At 43.2% G+C, this 23,130-nt stretch overlaps 1 protein-coding gene across 8 annotated transcripts in view; it reads right to left on the bottom strand.

Moving 5' to 3' along the window:
- The window catches only part of LOC122937965 (nucleotide-binding oligomerization domain-containing protein 1-like), an 89,399-nt gene that overhangs the window by 51,337 nt on the left and 14,932 nt on the right, over window positions 1-23,130 (bottom strand). For 2 of the 8 annotated variants that reach the window (XM_044293188.1, XM_044293195.1), the window contains exon 1: window positions 14,565-14,830. The exons of 1 other annotated variant lie outside the window; for it this stretch is intronic. The gene's annotated coding sequence lies outside the window, so the exon portion shown is untranslated. Of the gene's footprint in view, window positions 1-1,775; window positions 1,836-4,611; window positions 4,748-14,564; window positions 14,831-17,578; window positions 17,671-23,130 lie in introns of those variants that run through there. 5 more of the 8 variants (XM_044293193.1, XM_044293191.1, XM_044293192.1 and 2 more) reach the window with 5 other exon arrangements.

Raw genomic sequence — 23,130 nt, 5'->3', positions numbered from 1 at the left:
GGACATGAGCACTGCACGCTGGACATCCTTAACAGGAGGGGCTGAAAAGTATAAACCTTTGTGCACAAAGACCTCAGCTACAATATGAGAACATCATCCATGTAGGATGTTGTCCAAAAGAAAAAAGCGCGCTGCTCCTAGTTATTCTGAACAAGTCTTCATAGGGTTGATACCACATAAACTTCCAAGATCTTTCTTGTGGTGTAGTCAATCACTGCTCCATATACAAATGCTTCTGCCCAAATCTCCATACTCAACTCTATAATAGTTGGATGGAGATAGAATGCAGAAATAGTGAAGCACTGCAAGTGCAAAACGTTATCCTGCATATTTATTATACTTAAAAAATTATAAACGATAACAAGCATGTCAAGATAAAAAACATTGGTCTCCCATTCATAGTAGGATGTTGTAGTTCACTATCTCTCTCTTGTTTTACCATGAAGTGTCGGCTATGTGCTACGTGGGTACCGTGGCAACAGGAGCTCCTCCATTGTATTGCAGGCCAGGTGATTGATTATTATTTACCTTTACTACACTGTATGTGATTTGTCTGTTTGTCACTTAGCATGTGTAAGCCTATACTAACAAATACATAAAAGGCCGTCCATAACCTGTCCCCTCCCTACATCTCTGAGCTACTTTCCCGATACATCCCCACACGCAATCTCAGATCCTCACTAGACCTCCTTCTCTCCTCTTATCGCCTCTTCCCACAATCGACTCCAGGATTTCTCCCATGCATCCCCCACACTCTGGAACTCGCTACCCCAACATATCAGACTCTCACCTACAGTGGAATCCTTCAAAAGAAACCTGAAAACCCACCACTTCAGACAAGCCTACAACCAGTGACCATGCTGCCTCTATACCGCCATGACCAGCTTCACCCGCACCTACTGTGTCCTTCTCCCATACCATGTAGATTGTGAGCCCTCACGGGCAGGGCCCTCTCTCCTTCTGTACCAGTTTGTAACTTGTCTTGTTTATGATTAGTGAAATTGTCTGTATTATGTATGTGCACCCCTTATCATATGTACAGCGCTATGGAATGAATGGCGCTTTAATAATAAATAATAATAATTTATCCTCAAATCTTCGAATTCATGTTAAAATGTGTGATGTGAACAACAAAAATGCACTTATTGTTGATAGGGTGATACATAGACAGGATAGTAGAGGCCTTGCAACTCCAAAAGGAATCTCTGGCATTTGCAGGAGGGAAATAATCTATGGGGAGGTTATTATATTATCGGTTGTGCATTGGTTGATCTGCTACAAGCTGTCAGTTGGGCTGTAGTAGATGATCTGTAGAACCTAGCAAGGTTCTTTTGAGTTGTAGAACAGAACAGGGTTCAGTGGGAAAAAGAAATCGTTAGGCCCCTTTCACACAGGTAAGTTTTCCGCATGGGTGCAATGCATGAGGTGAACGCATTGCACCCGCACTGAATCAGGACCCATTAATTTCTATGGGGCTGTGCACACGAGCGGTGATTTTCACGCATCACTTGTGCGTTGCGCGAAAATCACAGCAAGCTCTATTTTGTGCGTTTTTCACGCAACGCAGGCCCCATAGAAGTGAATGGGGCTGCGTGAAAATCGCAAGCATCTGCAAGCAAGTGCGGATGCAGTGCGATTTTCAAGCATGGTTGCTAGGAGACGATCGGGATGGGGACCCGATCATTATTATTTTCCCTTACAACATGGTTATAAGAGAAAATAATAGCATTCTTAATACAGAATGGAGGGGTTAAAATAATAATAATTTAACTCACCTTAATCCACTTGATCGCGCAGCCCGGCTTCTCTTCTGCCTTCATCTGTGAGGAAAAGGACCTGTGGTGATGTCACTACGCTAATCACATGGTCCATTACATGATCCATCACCATGGTGTGTCGGGGTCATCCGGCTGCTCTTGCTCCTCCTCTCCTGACACCTGTGCAGAAAAAAAAAACATTTCTCTACGCATTGCTTGTGCGCGAATGTCCTCCCCTTCCTCCAGTTCAGCCCCCACAAGGCTTGTGTGGCAGTGAGATGTAGGTGCCACGCCTCCTGTCCCCTAGCCAGACAGATTTAGCAGCATTTGTTCCAGGACATGAAGCAGTGGAATGACGTTGTTCATCCCGTAGTCCTGGTGACTGATAAATAAAGTGGCCTCCTCAAAGTGCCGGAGCAAACGGAAGGTGTCACACATGAGCTGCCACTGGCTAACATCAAAGCTATACAGGGGAGTACCACTGTCCGCCTGTATCACCAAGAAATCGCTTATGGCCTTTCTCTGTTCATATAGTCGGTCCAGCATTTGCGGCTCAAGGAGGGTGTGCTTTGCAGTGTAAGAGTGGCTGAAGTGCATGAAAAGTTTCCTGGCCATCTTTCAGATGGGTGGAAGACTTCAGGAACCTCTTTACAATCAGATTAAACACGTGCGCCATGCAGGGCGCATGGCTCAATCCTCTCTGACGTAGCACCGACACCATGCTCCTCCCGTTGTCGGTAACCATGGTTCCGATTTTGAATTGGCGAGGGGAAATCCAGGATTTGATTTCTTGATGGAGGACGCAGAGCAGTTCCTCCCCTGTGTGATTCCGTTTGCCCAGGCAAACTAGGTACAGAACAGCGTGACACAACCGTGCCCTGCACACGTGGTATGCTGAGGAGCACTGTGAATTGTCCTTGCAGTGGAGGCTGAGGACACGGTGGAGGATGATGAAGCAGAGGCGGACATTGGCGCAGTACCCACAGCTTGAGAACACCAAGTTGCTGGTGTGGCTGGACAAGAACCACATTTACCCAGTGGGCCGTAAAGGACATATATTGTCCTTGACCGTAGTTACAGATACACACGTCAGTGCTGCCGTGCACTTTGGCAGACACCGATAGACGTACGGAAAACTAAACAGTGATGTGAACCCGGCCGTATACTCTCTCTGTGTAATATCCACTTGTATCCGATAATAACAGCCTGGGCATGCTGGGAGTTGTAGTTCTCTCCATTTTACCTCTCCCTGTGTTGCTCACTAATTTCCAATATTAACAATCTGGTGATGATGAGACTTGTAGTTCCCTTGTCATTATTATAATGTTCTGCAGCAGCTGAGGTGTGTATTAGGCTTTGTTCACATCTGTGCTGGTGACAGTTGCTGTTTTGTCATCATAGGAGCAAATCAACTAAAATCACTGTAGTTCCGGATCTGGCACTTCATGGAGGACAACACCTGACAGATTCCTCTGACTATGATGAGATCTGATGAGTTCCATCTGCCAGACTAGAAAATTGTGTCCAGCATTTATGACCTGATCTGCGAATGAGGGCCCAACACAGATATGACCAAAGCCTTTTATGTTCTAGCATCAGATTATGATGTTCTGCAGCAGCTGAGGTGTGTATTAGGAGGTTCTGCCGCAGATGAGGTGTGTATTAGGAGGTTCTGCATCAGATGAGGTGTGTATTATGAGGTTCTGCAGCAGTTGAGGTGTGTATTATGAGGTTCTGCAGCAGATGAGGTGTGTATTATGAGGTTCTACAGCAGCTGAGGTGTGTATTAGGAGGTTCTGCAGCAGTTGAGGTGTGTATTATGAGGTTCTGCAGCAGATGAGGTGTGTATTATGAGGTTCTGCAGCAGCTGAGGTGTGTATTAGGAGGTTCTGCAGCAGCTGAGGTGTGTATTAAGAGGTTCTGCAGCAGCTGAGTTGTGTAGTAGGAGGTTCTGCAGAAGCTGAGATGTGTATTAGGAGGTTTTGCAGCAGCTGAGATGTGTATTAGGAGGTTCTGCAGAAGCTGAGGTGTGTATTCGGAGGTTCTGCAGCAGCTGAGATGTGTATTAGGAGGTTTTGCAGCAGCTGAGGTGTGTATTAGGAGGTTCTGCAGCAGCTGAGGTGTGTATTAGGAGGTTCTGAAGCAGTCAGAGAAACATCAGTTGTGACTAGATAAAATCCTTAAGATTTCTGTGTCTGCACTTTGTAAAATGTCCCTGTCCTGTTCCTTTTCCAGCACGCGTCGCACTGTGACCTGACTGACCAGATCCAGCAGCGTCTCCAGTCCAGACTGCAGTCCAGCTCAGTGAAGATCTGCCCCAGGCCCTGATCGTGCTCTACCAGCAGCACAAACAGTAAGTCAGCATTGAGGAGAAGGTGAAGCAGCAGCAGGTACAGTCCATGGGGAAAGGATGACACACTATTTAAAAAGCAGCAGCGGGCACAGTTTATCGGGTAAGACTAGGTAATGACTTGCGATCAGATTTCGGTATTCTGTTCCAGCCACCAGCAGAGTTCCAGAATTGCCAGATCCAGCATATGCCAAACACTGCTGGCACCTGCCGAATCCTATTCACAATAATGGGGTCATTCAAGATGGTTTTGCCTTGTGTTTTTGCCAGAATCTGCAATTAAGGCTTTTGATGGAGCCTCGGCAGTAGATCTACACATACCCTAAGGTGTGCGATGGGTCACTCCCAAGGGGGACCAATTCAGATTCTTGCCATGGGGCCCAGTGATTTCTATGTACGCCCCTGTCTCTGCATGTCACTGATGTCCTCCTCAACGGTCTCAGGGCCAGGAGTCTTACCGTTCGCAACACCAGCTCCCATGCGTCTCTCATCATTTTTACTTGCCTGCCTACTGGAGGAAGTGGTGGATCTCTCCTCCAGATCTTGGCTGGTCTGTAGCTGCTGACTGTCCTCTAGAAGCTTGTCCTTGCTGAAGTGGAGCAGAGCCTGCTGACATATAATACTTCTCGAGCTGAGGGAACTGAAAATTACAGAGGAAGGTTAAGGACAGGTGGGGGCACAGGGCCATGCCAACTAAGCGTCGTGTAAGATGAATCCACTGATTCTTGGCTGGGGTTGTCTGATGTCACTTGTGAAGAAGTCAAAGACCAAGTCATCCATTCAAGGACCGCTGGGTTGCTGGTAAAAACACAACCACTAGATGACACTGGCAGCTCAGGCCTGTCGCTATGACTACTGCTGCCATCCCTCCTTCTTCTGCTACTACTGCTGCCTGTGCCAGAAACATTTTGCCCACTGCCCGTTCCCTATGAAGGGCCTGTCACTTGTCTGTCCTGACATACTGTAAAATAAATGAATTAAATTAAATTAAAAGTAAATTAATACACCCCAAAAATTGCAGTATAACAATGTGAGTTCACTGCATAACTGCTACTAGACAGTACTTAGATTTTATATAAATAAACCCCAAAACAGGCTGTATCCCCCAAATATTTCACCACAGAACGGCTAATAGACGATTAGTCAGTTCCTACGGAAGAAACTCAGCATTCACCGGGCAATTTGCGCAAAACAGGCTATATCCCCAAAAAAATTCACCAGAGAAATGGCGAATGGATGTACTTGTATTTCCTATAAATACACTCCAATATCGACTGTATCACAATGCAAGTTCACCGCAGAACGGCTAATAAGACACACTTGTATTTACTATAAATAAACCCCCAAAATGGCTGTATAACAATGTAAATTCATCACAGAACGGCTAATAAGACGTACTTGTTTTTACTATAAATAAACCCCCCAAAAATGGATGTATAACAATGTATTGTAAGTTTACCGCAGAACAGCTAATAAGATGCACTTGTATTTCCTATAAATACACCCCAAAAATGGCTGTATAACAATGTAAGTTCACCGCAGAATGGCTAATAAGACGTACTTAGATTTCCTATTAATACACCCCAAAACTGGTTGTATCACACAGCACTTTCATCCCAATAACAAGCAAGGTTTGCTGAATTACTGAGCTATCATATAGTGCAATTTGGATCCCCAATTAGTGCAGCAAGGGCATCGCGTGTAAGGGCCGGATAGGATGCGGGTTGGTCGCGGGAAAATGCGTTTTAATGCGTTTTGCAAGCGCGAGAGGAAAATCGTCATGTTTGGTACCCAGACCTGAACCCGGACTTCTTCACAGAAGTTCGGGTTTAGGATCAGTGTGGTGTAAATTTTATTATTTTCCCTTATAACATGGTTATAAGGGAAAATAATAGCATTCTTAATACAAAATGCTTAGTAAATTAGGGATGGAGGAGTTTAAAAAATATATATAAATAAATAAACTCACCTCATCCACTTGTTCGCGCAGCCCGTCTTGTCTTCTTTCTTCTTTTTTGAGTACCTGGGAGAAAAGGACCTTTGGTGATGTCACTGCGCTCATCACATGGTCCATCACATGATCCATCACATGGTCCATCACCATGGTGATGGACCATGTGAGGAGTGCAGTGATGTCACCAAAGGTCCTTTTCCTCCCAGGTCATCAAAGAAGAAGAAAGAAGACGAGCTGGGCAACGTGAATAAGTGGATGAGGTGAGTTGAATTTAATATATTTTTTTTCAACCCCTCTATCCCTAATTTACTTAGCATTCTTTATTAAGAATGCTATTATTTTCCCTTATAATCATGTTATAAGGGAACATAATAAAGATAGGGTCCCCATCCCGATCGTCACCTAGCAACAATGCGTGAAAATCGCACCGCATCCGAACTTGCTTGCGGACGCTTGCGATTTTCACGCAGCCCCATTCACTTCTATGGGGCCTGCATTGCGTGAAAAAAGCACTATATATAGCATGCTGCGATTTTCACGCAACGCACAAGTGATGCGTGAAAATCATTGCCCGTGTGAAAGAGGCCTAATAGTTATCGCTCATATTACCCAGGCTTTACACTCCACTATTGTTTCCTGCTCTCTCCCTATAGTGTGGATAATGCATCCCTATCCTTTTCCTACACTATGAATAATCTTTCCCTGAACTTGTAAATAGTTTTTTTTGCAGAATAAAGTCTTTCCTAGCACTGTCCCTAGCGCCTGTCACATCTCTCCCTGTACTGGAAAATGGCAGCACCCTAGATGGCTGAGGCTATTTATAGGGCTGTGGCATCACAGGGGATGGCTGGTTGCTGATTGGCGGCATCCATGGAATTTTGGGTGATTCCTTGTTCCTAGAGTTCTTAGCTCCATGTTCTAACATGTTCAGCAGCCTTTTTAGGAAAAAATGTGTTTCGTTACCACGAAGCGTGAGGAAATTTGACTTCGGTGCGAATCAAATTTTTCCTGAAATTCTGATGGAATTCTACTTCTTCAACTTTGATGCGCTCATCTCTAATTATGATGTTTATTTTGTTTATTAAGAATAATATAAAGCGGGAGAACAAAAGGAAAATTGTAAAATTCTAGGTACAGCGGGACTCTATGGGCAGAGATAAGGGTTACTTCACCCATATATTCTATCTCCATAACATGCGTCCATCTACTCTTTGCTTTCTGTTTAGCGATATGCTTTATTCGCCTTGATGGAATTTCTGTTTGGAGGTCACCTATTCAGTCGCTTTAAAACATTTATTTTCCAATGTCTGTCAATCTTTAAATGCGACTCTCCACCACTTGTTATCAGGGTGTGGAGGAGTCTTCAGATACTCCTCGCCGTGATACTTGGTCCTTCCTACTTAATCTAAAATCTTAAGACAAGAGCTCCCCCTTTTAGGGGGGCTCAGACTGATTACTATGTATGAATGCCTTACCTGGAAGCACACACTTCCGGGTTTTAGCCCTCTCAGACGCTGTGGTCACATTTGACCGCTGCATCTGAGGGGTTAAATGTCACCCGCGGACATTAGCCGTGGGTGTCTGCTGTATGAAACAGCAGGCACCCAGCGGCTATGGCGCTCACTCCACTCATAAACGGGCGCCATATTTAAAGACCCGACATCAGCCGCACTTGTACGGTGGATGTTGGGAAGTGGTTAGACCCACCAAAAACGATTGGACTACTAAGGTTTCTTATACTGTACATGACAAGTTGTCACTTTCAAACTGGTTCTGTAACATTCCTAAAAGCCAGCTCACGAGGCTGTGTATGAATGACCCAGTGTTTGAGCAGCCAGCTTGTTTAAAAGGGCAACTTTTTAGCCAAGGGCCTTATGCACGCGACCGTTGTGTGGTTTTGCGGTCTGCAAACCGCAGATCCGCAAAACACGGATGGCGTCCGTGTGCGTTCCGCAATTTTGTGGAACGGCACGGACAGCCTTTAATATAACTGCCTATTCTTGTCCACAAAGCGCGGACAAGAATAGGACATGTTATATTTTTTGGGCGGACCACGGAACGGAGCAACGGATGCCGACAGCACATGGAGTGCTGACTGCATCTTTTGCGGCCCCATTAAAGTGAATGGGTCCGCATCCGAGCAGCCAAAACTGCGGCTCGGATACGGACCAAAACAACGGCCATGTGCATGAGGCCAAAATCATCTACGGTAAATAATACCCTTAATAAAAAGATGAAAATGATAGGGTACCATACGTTTGTGTACATGAGCCCTTAGACAGTGTAAAGTACAACACCTTTAGCAAAGTTGCCCCATAGTGTCCTGATCCTGCCAAAAGAATGTTAACTTCCTTACCTATTTACCGTACCTATGACAATCTGCACAGGTTAAAGCAAACCCGTCATGCCCTCATGCTTCCCTCTCTGAGGGCAACATAGTGTAGGGAGAGACACGATGATTCAGAGGTCTGTAGTAGGTTTTAAGTAGGTTTCAAACCAGCAAGGAAGGCAATATGGACAATCACAAAACATTAGTAAGTGCCCTGTATTAAAGGGGTTGTCTCATCTCATAAAGTGATACTTATGTTGTGTAATAACCTAATACAAATAATTTACCAATATAATCTATGTTACCATAATGCCTCCTGCTCTTACTGCTCCTAATTTTCTATGTGTTTGTAAACTGCTCTTCACTAGCAGATACAGCCACTACTGCAATCAGCGGTAGCCTTGCTTGCGATCTAAACAGAAACAAATCTGTGCTTTCTGGTTTCCAGGATAGCAGGAGCAAGCGCCTGTAATGCCACAGGATTACCCCCAAGCCAGCAGAGGGAGCTGTGTGAGATGTATACAGTAACCTAGAAGAAGCCAGCAGAGGGAGCTGTGTAAGATGTATACAGTAACCTAGAAGAAGACAGCAGAGGGAGCTGTGTGAGATGTATACAGTAACCTAGAAGAAGCCAGCAGAGGGAGCTGTGTGAGATGTATACAGTAACCTAGAAGAAGCCAGCGGAGGGAGCTGTGTGAGATGTATACAGTAACCTAGAAGAAGCCAGCGGAGGGAGCTGTGTGAGATGTATACAGTAACCTAGAAGAAGCCAGCAGAGGGAGCTGTGTGAGATGTATACAGTAACCTAGAAGAAGACAGCAGAGGGAGCTGTGTGAGATGTATACAGTAACCTAGAAGAAGCCAGCAGAGGGAGCTGTGTAAGATGTATACAGTAACCTAGAAGAAGCCAGCACTCAGCGGAGAGAGGTAGATGTGTGCTGTATAAGGCAGTGGAAGCTGAGCTGCTGAATGAGCAGGCTCAAGGGGCTCTGGCTATGTTAGCCGCAAAGCAGGCCACAGACGTGGCTGAAAGCCGCAATGGCAGATTCCGAGGTTGGTTTACCGGAAAAGGACAGAGGCCACCAGGTAAACCATGTAGTGCGCAACGCAGTTTACCAGGGAGTCCTGAGATGAGAGGACCTAACAAGGGCCGTCAGCCATAGTGAGACACACATGCAGGCAGCAATGGTGAGCGTAGCATTCCCCAGGACAGGGAATATATGCTGTTTAAGTTTGTTAGGCACACTGTCATTTTAAAATCAGCTCCTAGTGTCTTACTTGTTGTTAAAGAGACATTGTTCATTGCTATACCCTGAGAGACTATCTGTAAGGGAGAGGGAGACTCCCCTTATACACCTCTGCAGCCAAAGACAGGGTAAATAATTATTGTAAACCCTGAGAGACAATTTCCAAGAGAGAGGGAGACTTCCCTTACACAGGCGTTCGGCTGAAGACAGGGTAAATGTTTGGTTATTGTAAACCTTGGGAGACTACGTGTGGAGGACTCCCCTTATACAGGTGTGCGGCCAAAGAAAGGGTAAATGTCTGATTATTGTAAACCCTGAGAGACATCATGTGAGAGAGAGGGAGACATCCCTTACACAGGCATGCGGCTAAAGACAGGATAAATGTCTTATTGTAAACCCTGAGAGACTACCTGTGAGGGAGACTCCCCTTATACAGGTGTGCGGCCAAAGAAAGGGTAAATGTCTGATTATTGTAAACCCTGAGAGACATCGTGTGAGAGAGAGGGAGACATCCCTTACACAGGCGTGCGGCTGAAGACAGGATAAATGTCTTATTGTAAACCCTGAGAGACTACCTGTGAGGGAGACTCCCCTTATACAGGTGTGCGGCCAAAGACAGGTTAAATGTCAAATTATTGTAAACCCTGAAAGACTACGTGTGAGGGAGAGGGAGACATCCCTTACATAGGCGTGCGGCTGAAGACAGGGTAAATGTCTGATTATTGTAAACCCTGAGAAACTACGTGTGGGGGGACTCCCCTTATACAGGCATATGGCTGAAGACAGGATAAATGTCTTATTGTAAACCCTGAGAGACTACCTGTGAGGGAGACTCCCCTTATACAGGTGTGCGGCCAAAGACAGGTTAAATGTCAAATTATTGTAAACCCTGAGAGACTACGTGTGAGGGAGAGGGAGACATCCCTTACATAGGCGTGCGGCTGAAGACAGGGTAAATGTCTGATTATTGTAAACCCTGAGAAACTACGTGTGGGGGGACTCCCCTTATACAGGCATATGGCTGAAGACAGGATAAATGTCTTATTGTAAACCCTGAGAGACTACCTGTGAGGGAGACTCCCCTTATACAGGTGTGCGGCCAAAGACAGGTTAAATGTCAAATTATTGTAAACCCTGAGAGACTACGTGTGAGGGAGAGGGAGACATCCCTTACATAGGCGTGCGGCTGAAGACAGGGTAAATGTCTGATTATTGTAAACCCTGAGAAACTACGTGTGGGGGGACTCCCCTTATACAGGCATATGGCTGAAGACAGGATAAATGTCTTATTGTGAACCCTGAGAGACTACCTGTGAGGGAGACTCCCCTTATACAGGTGTGCAGCCAAAGACAGGGTAAATGTCTGATTATTGTAAACCCTGAGAGATGGTTTGCATCTTTCTCTCAAGAGATTTAATGTCCTCAGTGAACAGTTCCAAGTATTTGCTAAGGAGCATTTAAACTAGGAAAGGGGGGCAAAAGAGTAATAATCCAGCAGTCTGACTGCCACCCAGAACAATGCCAGAAGATGCCAGTAGAACAAAGGTTAAGAAATGACAAGCTCAGATTCTTGTCTACAAATGCTTGCAGTTTAGGGAATAAGATCAATGAACTTGAGGCTATAATGGCATCTGAGAATATAGATTTAGTGGCTGTTACTGAGATGTGGTTCAATGGGAGTAATGACTGGGATATAACAATACCAGGGTTCTCTCTATACAGGAAAGACAGAGAAGGCAAGAAGGGGGAGGGGTGGCCCTGGATGTGAAAGAGAGCATGAAATCTAATTTGATACAAGTTAGCGAGACCAATTTAGAGTCAGTTTGGGTTACCTTGCAGCTTGATAATCATAAGGTAACTCGTGTAGGTGTGATATATAGACCACCTAGCCAAGTCAAAGAATTAGATGATCTACTAGTTGAGGAAATAGCTCAAATGACATTGAAGTGGGAAGTTATCATTATGGGAGACTTTAATCTTCCTGGTGTAAACTGGGAAACCAAACTAGCTAGTTCTGCCAGGAGTACAGATATTCTAAATTCCCAACCCGTATTATCTCTACAGCAAGTAGTTGAAGAGCCAACCCAGAAGGAGGCCATTTTAGATTTAGTATTCACAAATGGGAATTTGGTATCTGATATTACTGTAGGGGAAAGCTTGGGATCTAGTGATCACAAGACAGTGTGGTTTACTATAAGTACAGAGTCACACCACACAAAAACTAAAGTTTTAGATTTTAGAAAAACTGACTTTTCTAAAATTAGATTAGTGGTATACAAGTCCCTATCAGATTGGAACAGTTTCAATGGAGTCCAGGAGAAATGGGACTACTTAAAAGTGGCACTATTGAAGGCAACAGAAAATTGCATTAGGCTTGTCAGTAATAGCAAAAAAAGGAAGAGACCACTGTGGTACTCAGCAGAAGTGGCCAAAATTATTAAAAACAAAAAGATAGCATTTAATAATAAAAAAATAAAAAAACGAGGATGACAGGCAAATTTATAAGATTAGGCAGAGAGAGACCAAACAAGTTATAACAACTTCTAAAGCACAGGCAGAAGAGAAATTAGCTCAGTCAGTGAAAAAAGGAGATAAGGCATTCTTCAGATACATAAATGAAAAAAAGAAACTAAAACAAGGCATTACCAAATTAAAAACAAAAGAAGGAAGGTATATGGAAGAAGATAAAGAACTAGCTGACTGCCTCAATGAATACTTCTGTTCAGTTTTTACAAAGGAAAATGAAGGAAAAAGACCTCAGTTAGGAAAGAAGACTAATGAATCTTTTGATGCATGTGTCTTTACAGAGGAAGAGGTTCTAAGTCAGCTGTCTAAAATTAATACAAATAAGTCACAGGAACCTGATAGGATACACCCAAAGCTATTAAAAGAGCTCAGCGACGAACTAGCAAAACCATTAACAGATTTATTTAACCAATCACTGGAAACAGGAGTCGTCCCAGAAGATTGGAAATTGGCAAATGTTGTGCCCATTCACAAGAAAGGTAGTAGGGAGGAATCGGGCAACTATAGGCCAGTAAGCCTGACATCAATAGTGGGGAAATTAATGGAAACCATACTTAAGGAGAGGATTGTGGAACATCTAAAATCCCATGGATTGAAAGATGAAAAACAGCATGGGTTTACTTCAGGGAGATCATGTCAAACTAATCTTATAGATTTTTTTGATTGGGTGACTAAAATAATAGATGGCGGAGGGGCAGTAGCCATCACTTATCTGGACTTTAGTAAGGCTTTTGATACTGTCCCACATAGAAGGCTTATCAATAAATTGCAGTCTTTGTGCTTGGACTCCCATATTGTTGAATGGATTAGGCAGTGGCTGAGGGACAGACAACAGAGGGTTGTAGTCAATGGAGTATATTCAGACCATGGTCTTGTTACCAGTGGGGTACCTCAGGGATCTGTTCTGGGATCCATATTGTTTAATATCTTTAGCAGCGAAATTGCAGAAGGCCTCGATGGTAAGGTGTGTCTTTTTGCTGATGACACAAAGATTTGTAACAGGGTTGATGTTCCTGGAGGGATACACCAAATGGAAAAAGATTAAGGAAAACTAGAGGAATGGTCAAAAATCTGGCAGCTAAAATTTAATGTTGATAAGTGCAAGATAATGCACCTGGGGCGTAAAAACCCAAGAGCAGAATATAAAATCAGTGATACAGTCCTAACCTCAGTATCTGAGGAAAGGGATTTAGAGGTCATTATTTCAGAAGACTTAAAGGTAGGCAGACAATGTCACAGAGCAGCAGGAAATGCTAGCAGAATGCTTGGGTGTATAGGGAGAGGCATTACCAGTAGAAAGAGGGAGGTGCTCATGCCGCTCTACAGAACACTAGTGAGACCTCACTTGGAGTATTGTGCGCAGTACTGGAGGCCATATCTCCAGAAGGATATAGATACTTTGGAGAGAGTTCAGAGAAGAGCTACTAAACTGGTACATGGATTGCAGGATAAAACTTACCAGGAAAGATTACAGGACCTTAACATGTATAGCTTGGAAGAAAGACGAGACAGAGGGGATATGATAGAAACTTTTAAATACATAAAGGGAATCAACAAGGTAAAAGAGGAGAAAATATTTAAAAGAAGATAAACTGCTACAAGAGGACAGTTTTAAATTAGAGGGGCAAAGGTTTAAAAGTAATATCAGGAAGTATTACTTTACTGAGAGAGAAGTGGATGCATGGAATAGCCTTCCTGCAGAAGTGGCAGCTGCAAATACAGTGAAGGAGTTTAAGCATGACTAGCGCTTGTCAGTTCTGCCAGGTTGTTCCGGCATGGAACAGCCTACTGAATCTTTTTGTCTTTGGCACTGCCGGAAGCTACAGGGATGCTGTCCTACCAGGGGTGCACCTAGCCTGCTGCCTGAGGCGGACACTGAAATAGCGCCCCCCATTTAGTATAAAGCATTGACAAGGGACGTGTCTGTTCTCAGGGTAGCTACTCCTCTGTGATCTTTAATGCTGCCTCCCATTGAAATGAATGGGCAGCTGAAACCACGTGACCATCTGCAAAGTTTCAGTGCACTGGTCCACGCCAAAGTTCCACTGGCAAAAAACGCTGTGGGAACGGGCACTAAAAGTGTGCTATGTTCTGGAATAGTATATGATTTATATTCAGATTGGGACACCACGTTATTAATGTTTCTGTATCATTATATATTCTTTTTTTCTATGTTCTGGAATGCCGATTATTTTCACAGCGGCCCACTGCAGGCAATGTATACAGCACGGTATTTTTATTTTCTAACCAGTAGTTGATGTATTCCACTGTATGGCCTTGGAGGTATGTCTAATGTATAGTCTAAAGAAAATGTTAACAACTCCTGAGTATGAGAACTGATGTTTACTAACGGTATTTAATACATAGACTATACAGTACATATAGACACACACATACTCACCAGATCTTTGCCGCTTCTCTCTTCCTGATGAATTCCAGGCCCAGGCCATATCTCTGTACAGCGCTCCTCTCAGCCTGCTAACCCATGGGTGGGCGGCATCCTACTGCAGAGGGCACCACTCTTCCTTCAAAGGCTGATTAACCATACCCTAGCTAGTTACTTTTAAGGGAGGATTTATCACTGCTATTCAGCTTCCGGCCTGCTCGCTTTCACTATAGGGCGGGCAGCTGGACAACACTGGAATGTTCTCCCTGCAATATCCCTGCATCCACTGTTATCTGCGCTGTCATGTTGGAAGGAGCACTGCCACCTAGCAGCAGCTAACGCAGTTGCACTAGCTTTTGCAACACCCAAATCCTAACCAAATCAGATGGCAAAAACACCCTGCAGGCAAGGCCATGGACCTTTATTTAGAAATGACAGTTTTTCGACTGGCTATTTCTTCCACAGCATGTTAGTGATCTTGCTGCCCTTTTCTTCTCACTATAGGTGCTGTCGCTAATGCATTGGAGTCTATGAGAATAGCAATCTAATTCCCTATGGGAACCGTAAAAAAGTGTAAGAAAAAGCTTTTAAAAATAAAAAAATTAAAATCTAAAAATTAAAAATCAACCTATTTCACCAAAATGAGAATAAAAAAAGTTAAGAACACATCATGGGTATTGCCATGTGCAAAAACGCCTGTACTATCAAAATATAACAGTATTTATCCCATATGGAAAAAGGCGAAACGGAAAAAAAAGTGTCAAAATGGGCAATTCGCCGTTTTTTGGTCTCTTCTCCTCCCACAAAATTTTTAATAAAAAGTGATCAAAAAGTCGTACACACTCCGCACACATAACTACAAATAGATTATAGGGGTCAGAAAATGGCAAAAAAATAAAAATGATTTTATTCCAATTTTTTATTTTTTTGTATCAAAGCAAGAAAAACTATACATATGTGGTATCACTGGATTCGTACTGACCTGGAGAACGAAAAACACAAAGCAGTTTTACCGCGTAGTGAGCATCATAAATAAAACAACCTGTAAAACTGTGATAGAATTGTGTTTTTTTTCCAATTCCCCCCCATTTGGAATTTTCTTCCCCATTCCTACTACATCCTAGGCACCAGTATTATAGAAAGTGCATGCTGGTCAAGTTACACCTAATTTTTTTCAGTTTTTGCCTGCCCCTGGCCACAAAGCACTGAGGGAAGGGGGGGCCCAAGCTGAACTCTTGCACCAGGGCCTATGAGCCTTTACCTACGCCCCTGATCCCATGCAAAATTAAATGGTGGCATTAGAAAGTACAACTTGTCCCGCAAAAAAAACAAGCCTTCATACGGCTATGTGAACTGAAAAAATTAAAATAAAATCATGGCTCTGCGAAGGCAGGGAACGTAAAATGAAAACGCAAAAACAACTCCGGAGTAGAAAGGGTTAAATATTAGCAGCCTCGGGAGTGTGCATGCACAGGCCAGTAAAGGGAATTACAGCCTGTGCTGCCAGCCATTATCAAGCACCTTCCCCCTAGAGCCCCAAAAGTCTGTGCTGAAGACAGGAGGTGAGGCAACCGCTTTAACTTTTCATGATAAATGCTAGTCGTGAGACAACCCCTTTAAAATGTATATAGCAAAATGGCCTGATGCAAGTAATGCTGTAGTAATGCTAGGCTGTAAGTAGTGTATATGATATCATGCTGTGACACATTTCTAGGATGGATTTTACTTCTTTCCTGATACCTATACATAATACCCCCATATCTAGTGCAAGATTTGTTTCTCAGTGTAAGGCCTCTTTCACACTGCAGTGTTTGGTCAGTGATTTCCATCAGTGATTTGTGAGCCAAAACCAGAAGTGGAGCCTCCACAGACATGAGGTAGAAGGGAAAGATCTGCTACTGTTCTATGTTTAGAGTTGCACCTGGTTTTGGCTCACAAATCACTGATGGAAATCACTGACTAAACACTGAAGTGTGAACGAGGCCTAAGGGCGCTGATTCTGGAGTGTTTCTGCCTCAAAATCAGCTCATAAACACCTCAAAACAGCCTCCCATTAATTTCAATGGGAAACAGCAGTTACTTTTTTTTTTCCACATGGAGCAGAATCCAAGCTGAATCTCTTATTGAAATGAATGGGAAGCATAAAAAAACAGCTCCCCATTTTCTGTTCGGTTTTTGGCACGAATCCTCGACAAAAACATAAAGTTGAAAATGCAGTTTTATATTGACGGAAACACCCATTGGTTAAAATAAAGTGTGAAAAAACGCATCAAAAATGGGTCAAAAACAGCACGAAAGAAAACGTGCTGAAGTTTGAAGGCGGATTTTCTAAATCCATCGTGTGAACATACCCTAATGGCAAAGTTTGAGCCACAGCTGAGTGTCACAGATATGAGAAACATGATTGCATCTGCTGCTTCTTCACTTACCATGTTTGATTGCATGATGTCTAACCCTGTCAATCAGGGAGAGAGGAGAGAGTGCAGAGAACAGGGGTCTTACAAAAGCAGTGCTCCAAGGACTCAGTCCAGCACTTTTTTGCCAGAACGTACTCATTTGCATATGAATACACATGCAGATATCTCTGAAGCTGCTTATCATAGAGACAAAAGAAAAGTATTGTTTTAATCATCATGATGAACCTTACCAGGCTTGGTTTATAGGGTTGATCATGCTGACGGAGGCTTTTTAAAAGGGATGTCCAGGATTTTTATATTCATAGCCTTTCCTCAGGATATGCCATCGAGATTTGACCTGATCTACCGATCTCTGACCGATCAGCCAATAAAATAGCTCAGCCCCTATAAATAGATGTTGAAACTACCCAGCTCTGTCTATTTTAGTAGATGGAGCTGGTTACTGCAGTGAATAACGCCGGCTCTACTTCTAAACAGCTGATCAGTGGATGTGCAGGGTGTCGGACCCTCACCCATCAAATATCCATGGCGTATCTTGACCTGGACAATCCTTTTAAGGTGTTAGAAGATTTCCAAGGAGATTAAACAATAAAATGGATCAAAAAAGGTCACCTCCACTGATGCCTCGCTGCTGCTGTCCCAATGCTGCTCCAGTCAGGAGACTTGAAATAACAGGAAATAACTTGCAGTGCCCGCCCAGCCTATCATTGTCTGCAGAGTTGACCTGTTGTTTGGTTTAGTGAGTGGGTTTTACATTACGTCGTAGCCTATTGCATTTTCATCCGTGACTAGTGTGAAAACTATAATATTTCATATGCAAAACTGCTGTCCTCCAGAAGGAAGAAAACTGTGTCTCTAGTGACACCTATAGGTGGCTAGGCAAAAAAACTGGAGCCTAGAAGCTGGATCTCTGCGAAGAGAATCAGTACCTTCTGGGAGCTGGCCTTATGTAAAATAAAATATTTGATTAAAAAAATCTTTATTAATAAACCTTATTACCTTAGTAATTAGATAATGTTAAAATACTTTATTTTATGTACAAACTGCAAAGAAAAAAAGGGGTCAGTCAGCACATCCCAATGCGCAGGTGCACGTTGCTATGGCTGAGAAAACTAAATAGAACAAAACATACAAGGCAACAGCTCTCTGCAAACCAAATAAAGTACAAAAATGAATTATATTGCTTATTCTATGCCAATTTAGAGATGCTTGGCAAATACATTTTGTACAAAATTATTTGAGCCTGTCTGTCACACGTCAAGGCGATCTCTGTAAGACGGGAACCTAACACTAAATTCTACCTGTTATGTGCCATGACGGCTACCATACAATTCAGGGAGTGTAGGTTCCACATGCATGCTGGTGCCAACTTTAATGTTTGTCATCTTTGGTGCCAAAATGGCCTCCATTATATCCAGGGAATTCAGGTACCAACATGCATGCTGAGCCCACTCCACACCTCTCCTGGTGCCAAATGGCCACCAAAAAACATGATGAGAGTACACCCTTTACCAAGTACCAACATGCATGCTGAGCAAACTAAACTTTATACTCATGCTAATTAAAATCAGCCTATGAGGCAACGTGCACCTGCGGATTGAGACGTGCTGACTGACCCCCTTTTTTCTTTGCAGTTTGTACTGGAGGTGCGGCTGACACCTCAGTCATGCACTCCTGACCAGCCTGTCTGCCCCATAGGCTGATTTTAATTAATTTGAGTATAAAGCTTAGCCTGCTTTCCCTCACTCACTGGAAGCCATTTGGCACCTGGAGAGGTAAAGGGTCGACTCTCATCGTGTTTATTAGTGGCCATTTGGCACCAGGAGAGGTGTGGAGTGGGCTCGGCATGCATGTTGGTACCTGCATTCCCTGGATATAATGGAGGCCATTTTGGCACCAAAGATGCTAAACATTAAAGTAGGCCCAGCATGTATGTGGAACCTACACTCCCTGAATTGTATGGAAGCCGTCATGGCACATAAGAGGTAGAATTTAGTGTTAGGTTCCCGTCTTACAGAGATCGCCTTGACGTGTGTCAGAAAGGCTTAAATAATTTTGTAACAAAATGTATTTGCCAATCATCTCTAATTTATAAGCATAGCATTAGCAATTATTATGCATTTTTGTACTTTATTTGGTTTGCAGAGAGCTGTTGCATTGTATGTTTTGTTTTATTTTCTGTACAAAATATTTTATAAAAGCTTTCTCTTGTTGAAAAAAAAAAAAAAAAAAAAAAATATATATATATGTATATACACACAAGGTGGGCCACAAAAAACAGAACCCCGCTTTCCTTGTGTGGGTCATACATGATAATGCTAATCAGGCCTCATTCATCAAAACTAAGAGTGCCACTGTCCTTGTCACCCAAAGCAACCAGTCAGGGCTCATCTTTCATTTTACCGTATCCATCCTTCCTTGCTAGCTGTGTGGCACTTTCTGTGGAGGGCAGTTGCGTTGTGTGCCAGTGTGTCCAACATGCCGGATTCAAGAACTGCCATAGTGGAGCCCTCCAAAGGCTCAATCAAAAATTGAGAATCACAGAACTGTTTTGATGGTTTCATGACTAGAACTTCCCGTTCCAGCAAAAAGAAGCATACATGGTTTGGTGCAGAAGTGACTTTATACGAACCATCGCCAGTGCTGAAAAATAGATAACCGTGTAATTGGACACCGTCGTTGTTGCATACATCCATGGAAAATCACTAAGAGGGCTACACCTTCAACTCAGCCCAATGCATATCTATACATGCCCAATCCCACCCAGTCCAATTAGTGCCCCCACATGGAAGTTATATCTACATTGTTCCCCCTTCACAGTAGTTATGCCCACATTGTACCCCCTCACAGTAGTTATGCCCACATTGTGTCGGCTTCACAGTAGTTATGCCTATGTTTTGCCCCCTCTCAGTAGTTATGTCCACATTGTGACCCCTCACAGTAGTTATGCCAACACAGTAATTATGCCCACATTGTGTCCCCTCACAGTAGTTATGCTCATATTGTGCACCTCACAGTAGCAATGCTCATATTGTGCTCCCACACAGTACTTATGTCCACATTGTGTCCCTTCATAGAAGCAATGCCCACATTGTGCCCCCTCTTAGTAGTTATGTCTACATTGTGCCACCTCACAGTAGTTATGCCCACATTATGCCCCCTGATTCCCAGGTCTGAACACTCCTCCTACACAGCCCAGCAGTGCAAAGTGTGACCACATCATGCCTGCTGCTGAGCTCCAGCAGTTAAGGTGAATGGTGAATAAGGGAGCGGACAGCCTAAGGACGCAGAAACAGTTGAGAGTGGGATATAATTCGACCCACCTAGGACCGCGGGACAGCTAATGAAATCCGGGACTGTCCCACTGGATCTGGGATGGTTGGAAGGTCTGCATTGTACCTGCTTGGGGAGTGCTGGCAGTTGAGTTCAATGGTGAGGAAGGGAGTGGACAGCTTGATGTTTTACCATTGCAATCCACTGTCTCTGCGTCCCAAGGATGCAGATAAATTTGAGAGCGCGACACTCCTGGGACCATGGGACAGCCACCAAAATCCAGAAGTGTCCAGTCGGATCTGGGAAGTATAGACATCCAGGAGAGGATTATGAGAAGCCTGAGAAGCGTGGTTCGCTCTAACCTGGTATGTTAATTCTCAGCACAAAATTCCAACAACCACATCATGATTCAAAAATCGATGTTTGGTACATGGTTATGGGTGAGTGGATTATCAGTTCAAACATTTTTTGTTCTGAAAAATGTGAATGGGGCTATTCTGCATGTGGAGCGCTGCCATTTCAGACAGCAAATCTGCTGCAGAAGTCCAAGGACCAAACTCAGATTTCTGCCACAGATTCTGTGATATTTCTACATGAGGAATAAAGTTGTGTGAACATGGAAATAGTGAAAGCTGAGATCATGAAATTTCCTATTATGTTGGTACATGTAGAAACCAGGCTGTCATGAAAAACCTGTTGACCAACCGAACAATTCGAGAGAATGTGACTGAATGTGAGTAGGAGAAGTATCACGCAAGCTATGTATATAGAATTTCAGTTCAGCTGCACGTACACTGCTGGGTTCTAGCAACGAGCAAATAAAAAGAAATGAAAAAGTAAGGAAAAGATCATAAACGGAAACTGAAAAGACCAGTCTGATTACAATGTAACATAATGCAGAGAAGTATTTGATACAAATTTCTGGATAGTCCAGTAAAACTTGGTCAAATTTTTTCCTGTGTCCGTGAAAAAAAATTGATGTATCCGTGTACTTGACTGCATTATTTTGGTGGTAACTATTATCATTTTACAGCTCAGTAACTCATGGTAATGAGTTTAGCTATAGTCATGGATTACTAATCATTATCATTCATTATAGTTTTTCAATTTGTCTGTGATTTTTGGATAAGATGTCCAGAAAAAAGAAAAATTCTGTTTGGCAACCCTGATTTAATATCAGTCTTCTCTGCTGCAAGATGTTGGTCTTTTTACACAGGGGTGCACCACCAATGAGGCCGGGTGAGGCGATCGCCTCAGGCAGCACCAGATAGGGGCAAGAGGGGGGCAGCGGAAGGGCCATGGGCAATAAGCGCTTTCATTGTGGCAATGGGGTTAGGTTAAGAAATTGGCATGTGGGAGGAATTTTAGTTTTCGCCTTAGGCAGTAGAAAGGCTAGATGCACCCCTGATTTTACTCTCTAAACTGGAGCTTGACAATTTAGTGTACTTTATTCCCCCAATCTCATCCTGGCGCATGACTGCTGCCGTATCTTACTTTTCCCTATTATGGGATACTTTCTTTAATCAAATAAGTGCTCTCATTTTTAATGCTGTGGGCAGTCTATTAATCTAATTTATAAAATGTATTAGCCATACCTATACATTTCAAATAACAGATAATAGTAATTGTTAAAAATCTAGAATACCTAAGGTAAATGTGCCAGAATTCTGTCTCAAAAGGGTTGTCCAGTATTTAATGATCAGTGGGAGCAGCGCTGTAGTAACCACGAGGTTGATGGTGCTGTGTAGTTCCGTCTCCGGAGCAGGGGCGTGAGGCATAGGATCCTGAGGATAGGCCATCACTTAGTAAAGGCTGGACAATCCCTTTAAAATGTACCAAAAATTGTGTACATGCTTTGCACTAGATCAACGCTTAGTGGAAAATGGATGAGGCCTGATGGGAAAGAGAGTGGCTTAAGATGTGCCAATTAGTGTTGAGCGCGAATATTCGAATAGAAAATTTTAATCGCGAATATCGGCACTTCGAGAATTCGCGAATATTTAGAATATATTGCTATATATTCGTAATGACGAATATTTGTCATTTTTTTCCCATCTGAACACATGATTCCTCCCTGCTTCTTCCTTGTGGGCCAATGACGTCATTGGCCCACAAGTAAGAAACAGGGAAGGATCATGTGTTCACTTCAGATGGAAAAAAAAATGACGAATATTCATCATTACGAATATATAGCACTCTATTGAATATAGAAACATAGAAACATAGAATGTGTCGGCAGATAAGAACCATTTGGCCCATCTAGTCTGCCAAATATACTAAGTACTATGGATAGCCCCTGGCCCTACCTTATATGAAGGATGGCCTTATGCCTATCCCATGCATGCTTAAACTCCTTCACTGTATTTGCAGCTACCACTTCTGTAGGAAGGCTCTTCCATGCATCCACTACTCTCTCAGTAAAGTAATACTTCCTGATATTACTTTTAAACCTTTGCCCCGCTAATTTAAAACTATGTCCTCTTGTAGCAGTTTTTCTTCTTTTAAATATTCTCTCCTCTTTTACCTTGTTGATTCCCTTTATGTATTTAAAAGTTTCTATCATATCCCCTCTGTCTCGTCTTTCTTCCAAGCTATACATGTTAAGGTCCTTTAATCTTTCCTGGTAAGTTTTATCCTGCAATCCATGTACCAGTTTAGTAGCTCTTCTCTGAACTCTCTCCAAAGTATCTATATCCTTCTGGAGATATGGTCTCCAGTACTGAGCACAATACTCCAAGTGAGGTCTCACTAGTGCTCTGTAGAGCGGCATGAGCACCTCCCTCTTTCTACTAAGAAAGTTTATACTTTATATAGTGCTATATATTCATTTTTTAGAATAATCGTCATTTTTTTCCATCTGAAGTCATGATTCCTCCCCGCTTAAGTTGCTT

This window comes from Bufo gargarizans, chromosome 5, assembly GCF_014858855.1.
Source record: "Bufo gargarizans isolate SCDJY-AF-19 chromosome 5, ASM1485885v1, whole genome shotgun sequence".
Taxonomy (NCBI): domain Eukaryota; kingdom Metazoa; phylum Chordata; class Amphibia; order Anura; family Bufonidae; genus Bufo; species Bufo gargarizans.
The sequence above is the reverse complement of the archived record's forward strand: the minus strand, read 5'-3'. Positions and strand labels throughout refer to the sequence as shown.